General features: G+C 34.1%; 1 long non-coding RNA gene across 1 annotated transcript; it reads right to left on the reverse strand.

Moving 5' to 3' along the window:
• Positions 1–361: 361 nt before the first annotated feature.
• On the reverse strand, positions 362–5,852 carry LOC134255489 (uncharacterized). Its single transcript, XR_009989563.1, has 3 exons — positions 4,983–5,852; positions 3,936–4,124; positions 362–1,519 (listed from the first exon to the last, which is right to left on the reverse strand). It is a non-coding gene; the product is annotated as an uncharacterized LOC134255489 (long non-coding RNA).
• Between the last annotated feature and the right edge of the window lie 274 nt (positions 5,853–6,126).

Consider the following 6,126-nt stretch of genomic DNA (forward strand, 5'->3'; position numbering starts at 1 on the left):
CAAAAGATTAAATGTTTCTGTCTAGATTGTCAACTTTGCTAACATTCTCTTTTTCGATTTGTCTCAAAAACCCTTACTTGAATTCTTTAATTTGGTGTGAGCATGAGGTCTAAAGGGTACTCTCTCTAACAGCATTCTTGAAATCGTATCCACAACAGTTAAACTTCCAATATTATGACTTTTGATATCGGATAAATCATCTTTGTTGCAATTATGTTTGTGAAACGTGTCATACTACAGAAACATAAGTGTTTTGCTACATTACCATCTTAAAAATGGCTTTAAAATCATTTAATATACAATATAACTAGGTAAATAAAATAAACAAATTATATAATTTTTATAAATCAAAAAATCCAAATGTATTTACAATAATGATGAACAATCTTCATTAGTTGCAATCAGTAAGTAGAACAATACTTTTATAATAAACGCACAGAAATGTGTTGTGTATGTTTCGAATTTGAAGCTTTCCACTAGCAACTGGTGGTACCTCAATAGGAGTGTAAAATTCTCTGAAAGGTATATTATGAACATATTACATATGGCTGTGTATTCTTTTTTAGTGGCTTTGGCGGAATGCAGCAATCCCTAAATCAAGTACAAAGCTAAAAGTCTTGTACATAAACATTAATAAGAATATCTACGCTAACTTATTCCAAAGTCAATTTCCACCAAATATTGTACAAGCTAAATATAATACATTTACAGCATTAAAGAAACAAATCTCTTTGAAGGTATTGCCCTGCATAAGAACAATTTGAATCCCCTACACTAAGGATGCTCTGTGCCAAGTTTCACTTTGGTTCTGGAAAATGATATTGTGAAATTTTAGACAATGATGATAATGGATAAAATTATGTTTTTAAAAAATTTACTGGTTCCTTTAGCTCAGATGGGCTAATAAGTATGCAACAGGCACAGTTTTGCAGTTGACATTGAAATGCGACTGGACATCTCTTCAATCTTGTTTTAGAAAACTACATGTACATGCCCTATGTACTGAATTCCTTGGAATCATACACATGTTTATGCCTTTATTTAGTTGTATGTGCCAAAATAACAATTTTTTACATTATACTGTAAAAATACACATACATGTATTACAAGATCTTATACTCCTGCTGAAGACAGAGGATCTATCTTAATCATTAGAATAAGTAAGTCTAAACTTTGAAAAGGAAGACCTTAATAAAGAGGTCAACATGCAACACAAACAAAATATTATTATATTTAAAAATAACATTTATTCCAATGTAATTACTGGTACATGTATTTCTGTTACAAAAACTATTTCACTTGAAAAACTGAGAGCAATTGATATGTTCATATTTGTGGATTTAAGTTGTCAAATCAAAATCTAAAAATGATACACAGTGTGTTTAAAAATTGTCTTCACAAACCAAAACTTGACTTATTTTCACTATGCTGTTTATTCCATGTCACATCCAAACAGATGATCTTCTGGCAAATCATGGTCATGCTTGGTATCAAAATTCAGTATTCAGATGAGTCACACCTATCCAAAAGAAATTGAAATTTTTTAATTTATAATTCTTTTACTAATAAAAAGTGCAATTCATGAGATTATAAATTAGATTATCAAATTGAGAGATAAGATATTGTCACATTTTCTGTGTATAATTTGTAAATTTTAATGTACTCTTTCATCAATTAAAAGAAGTTTACACCAATTAAGGCAGTCATTTATGCTATCCCCTAATAAGACAACATACAAGTGCAAAGTAATCATGCACTAGTGGGTTTAGAATAATGTGCTAGAGTATTTATGACAACATACTAGCACGAGGTGACAATGTGCTAGCATGTACATCAGTGATAATATGCCAGCACACTGAATCCAACATGCAGTGAAGCTAACACTCAACAGATTGTTTAGAGTTGTGTTTGCATGATATTTTGTTTTGTGTAAACACAGCAGCGTGTTGTTTAAAGCTGCATTGGAGTGGCAGTCTGTTGAAATTAACATGCTAACACACTGCAACTTCACATCATTGGAACACCATAATTTTAAAACTGGCAAACCAATATCTTATGATTACTAACTAGGTAATTGCAACTGTAAATGCTGATTTCATGGTGACAATAATACCGGTAATTCACTGTATATCTGAGAACTGATCAATTATAATAAGGCGTGTCCAGATAGGGCCACTTGCTAAAGCTCAATAGCACTTTCATAAAAGCGTGCCATCTTACCGACACAAAAGACGCCATTAGGCTATCACACAGCTCGCCATCACAACACTGAAAAACACTTTCGCACTAACACAAGTTCGCACCACACGCTGTCACACTAACACACAACACACTGTCACGCTAATACAATTTCACACAACAAAATATCAGGCTAACATGAGTTCACACAACACATTATCATGCTAACACAAATTCACAAACACGCTGTCTCACTAACACAAGTTCACACAACACGCTGTCTTGCTAACACAAATTTTACACAACATGCAGTCTCGCTAATACGAGTTCAAACAACACACTGTCTAGCTAACACAAGTACACGCAACACACTGTCACGCTTAGATGAATTCACACAACACACTGTCATGCTAACATGAGTTTACACAACACGCAGTCTCACTAACACGAGTTTACACAATACACTGTCACGCTAACACGAGTTTACACAATACACTGTCACGCTAACACAAAGTCACAAAACAGGCTGTCTCACTATTCACTAACACAAGTTCGCACCAAATGCTGTTGCGATAACACACTGTCATCCTAATACCATTTCACACAACACACTGTCATTCTAATACCATTTCACACAACACACTGTCAGGCTAACACGAGTTCACACAACACACTGTCACACTAACACGAATTCACAAAACAGGCTGTCTCACTATTCACTAACACAAGTTCGCACCAAACACTGTTGCGATAACACACTGTCATCCTAATACCATTTCACACAACACACTGTCATCCTAATACCATTTCACACAACACACTGTCAGGCTAACACGAGTTCACACAACACACTGTCACGCTAACACAAATTCAAAAAACATGCAATATCGCTAACACGAGTTCACATAACACGCAGTCTGGCTAACACGAGTTCACACAATATGCAATCTCGCTAACATGAGTTCACACAACACACTATCTCTCTAACACCAGTTCACACGACAAATTTTCAGGATAACAAGTTCACACAACACACTGTCACGCTAACACGAATTCACACAACATGCTGTCTTGTTAATAAGAGTTCACACAACACGCTGTCTCGCTAATATGAGTTTACGCAACACGCAGTCTTGCTAACACGAGTTTACACAACACGCAGTCTCACTAACACAAGTTTACAAAACACGAAGTCTCGCTAATACGAGTTCAATCAACACTCTGTCTAGCTAACACGAGTTTACACAACACACTGTCACACTTACACTTTATACACGATTTCACACAACACGCTGTCTCGCTAACACGAGTTTACGCAACACATCGTCAAGCTAACAAGAATTCACACAACCCACTGTCAGGCTAACACAATTAAGTTCACAAAACACACTGCCTTGCTAACACAAATTCATACAACACACTGTCTCGCTAACACAAGTTCACACAACACACTCACATTGCTGAGTTTAAAGTAAAGGTCTACCCTAATTTGAAGAGGTTTAACACTAACATATCTTTATATTAGTAAAGAGCTTCAAATTTAAGACAAAAACATTTATGCAGTAATGTTCCTTAACATGCATCTGGCATATAAAATGAATGAGACCTTAAAAACCTCACAGTACATGTTTACTTAGCCAAGTAAAGGTCTAAATTGATGCTATTCAACAATATATATCAACATCTCTAAGTATGTGAATGAGTGAAATTCTCAAATAAATATTAAATCAAAGTATCAATAAGAAGCTGAACCTTACGTCGCAGGTTCCAATCCCATTGCTAAATGCTTTAGACAGGTTACTCCTATGAGACTGCATAAACCAAGATTCTGTGTCACGGTAGGTGTTAGCACAAAATGGATCTCATACTTCTTAAAGGCAATAAGTGCTGAGTACAAGTCTATATTTGCAGCTAATACCATCCCAAGTGGTGGCACCATGAAATGACTGAAAAATGTATGATTAAGGCAAATAAACAAACATTAAACCATTACAGCAGTCTTATCAAACAAAAAAGCAAACTTTCTATTATTACAATTTTTTTAAACAAATTTCTTTTGCAATTTAACTGAGCAATATTTGTCCTTTTTTGTCAGTAAAGTATGATATTAAATAATTTAGACTTTTTGAGAACATCTATTTAAAGCGAGTCCAGACAGCAGCACAAATCCCTGCCCATAATGCGAGCTCTTATGATAAGACCTTGGCAAAAGAAGATTGTGACTTGCCCATTGCTCCACACAATTTTTCCGCAGTATACTTTGGACCCACAGTGCTTAGCTTCTTTAAAATGTTTAAGCTACATTCAAAATTCATTTCTATTTAATTTGAATTAGCTATCCTTACTCATGTTCACATGGAGCTAATGGGAAGTAATTTAACGAGCAGTGAATTCATTCGAATTAAACATTTGAATAAACTCTCAGTGTGAACACTGAGCATGGATGCACCAAATGTCAAATGCGGCTTGACAAGCACAATCTAAATTAAAACTAAATAAGTATCTGCCCTCACCCTTACAGTCACACTGTCAATATATAATTAGTTGAATATATTCTGTAACACTAAGTGCAGTTTGAATTATAGAGTATGATCACTATGATAGATAGTAGGACTGTTGAAATTACATCCTCAAATTTAAAAAAAAAAAAATATAAAGCTGTGGGGATTTACAAGGTAAACAGAGAGCGTCTGAACTGTAAAACAGATAATATATCGGTGTGTCTGTGTATTTCTAATAACATCAATGTGTGTCACTGTCATGTAATCAGTAGTGTAAATTTTAAGTAATAAAAATATTCTAACCTTCATTCCAATGGTCCAAGCCAATCATACATTAAAATGTCGCCGTCAGCTCTTTCATCACTCGATACAATTATCACTGGGGAATCCGAAGCAGAGTCAAGAGTGTTCATCCTTGTTAATGTGACAGTCAGAATTTCCTCGTAAACAATTCACACAAGATTCTTAGAATATATGAATAGGGATAATTCTGCTTAGAATAATATTCCAGAGAAGTGACAAAGTACTTCGTAGCTGCAGATTAAATGAGTGTACATGTCTACAAACGGATTCTTTGTGAGAAAATGTTCAACTTCACAAATCATTCTATTTTCAGTTTGTAAACCATGGCAAACATGTGGCCGACGTCGACTCGAAGGGGCACACTAAAAACGGGATATACTACAGACCTGATATTTACCTGACGTTTTAATTTTTAATTAAATGGTAATATTGAGTATTTTAAATTACTTATGTACAGACTTTATGACTTCGAGGCATATGCTATACAAAAATTCAATTGTTTGGAACATTTACAGACAAATTTGAATCAGGTCAAATCAGTGTTTAGTACATCGCGTCTTTAGTACCTTCCTAATTCCCACAATGCCGCGCGTTGTTTACAAGCAAGCGCGAAAAAATCCTCTAAACTAGGTACTAATTATTGTTGTGTACATCATCACATTTTAAAATTATTTGAATAAAAAGAAAACAAAGAAACACCGAATCAAAACTATATCTTTTAGATGCACCAACTAAAAATGTGCACATGTATGCAGTAAAGGCTTGGCTGGCTATAGTAGACAACTTGTTCCTGAAAGGTTTCTCACATACATGTACTTGTTTTATTAAAAAAAACAATTATATATAGCTGGAAGTTTATTTCTTTTTATATCAAATGACAAGATTTTTAAAGTTCGAAATTATTTCAGTCAAACTTTTTCATAATATACCAATATTTTTAGCTATCAGAAAAAAACGTGTATGACCTATTAACCCCTAATTATAGGGGCCAGCCCCTTTTCGTTAATCAAATATAAAAGCTCTCGTAATTACCCACAACTTTTGTAATATATTTCTTACCAAATTATTCTCGGTTTAAAAGTTATTACACAAAAAGTAGCAAAAATTCAAAGAAAAAAAATTACTAAAATTTGCCGTTTTATAG

The sequence above is a fragment of the Saccostrea cucullata genome, unplaced genomic scaffold (assembly GCF_032062105.1).
Source record: "Saccostrea cucullata isolate Sc308-1 unplaced genomic scaffold, CSIRO_AGI_Scuc_v1 ctg16831, whole genome shotgun sequence".
Classification (NCBI taxonomy): Eukaryota; Metazoa; Mollusca; class Bivalvia; order Ostreida; family Ostreidae; genus Saccostrea; species Saccostrea cuccullata.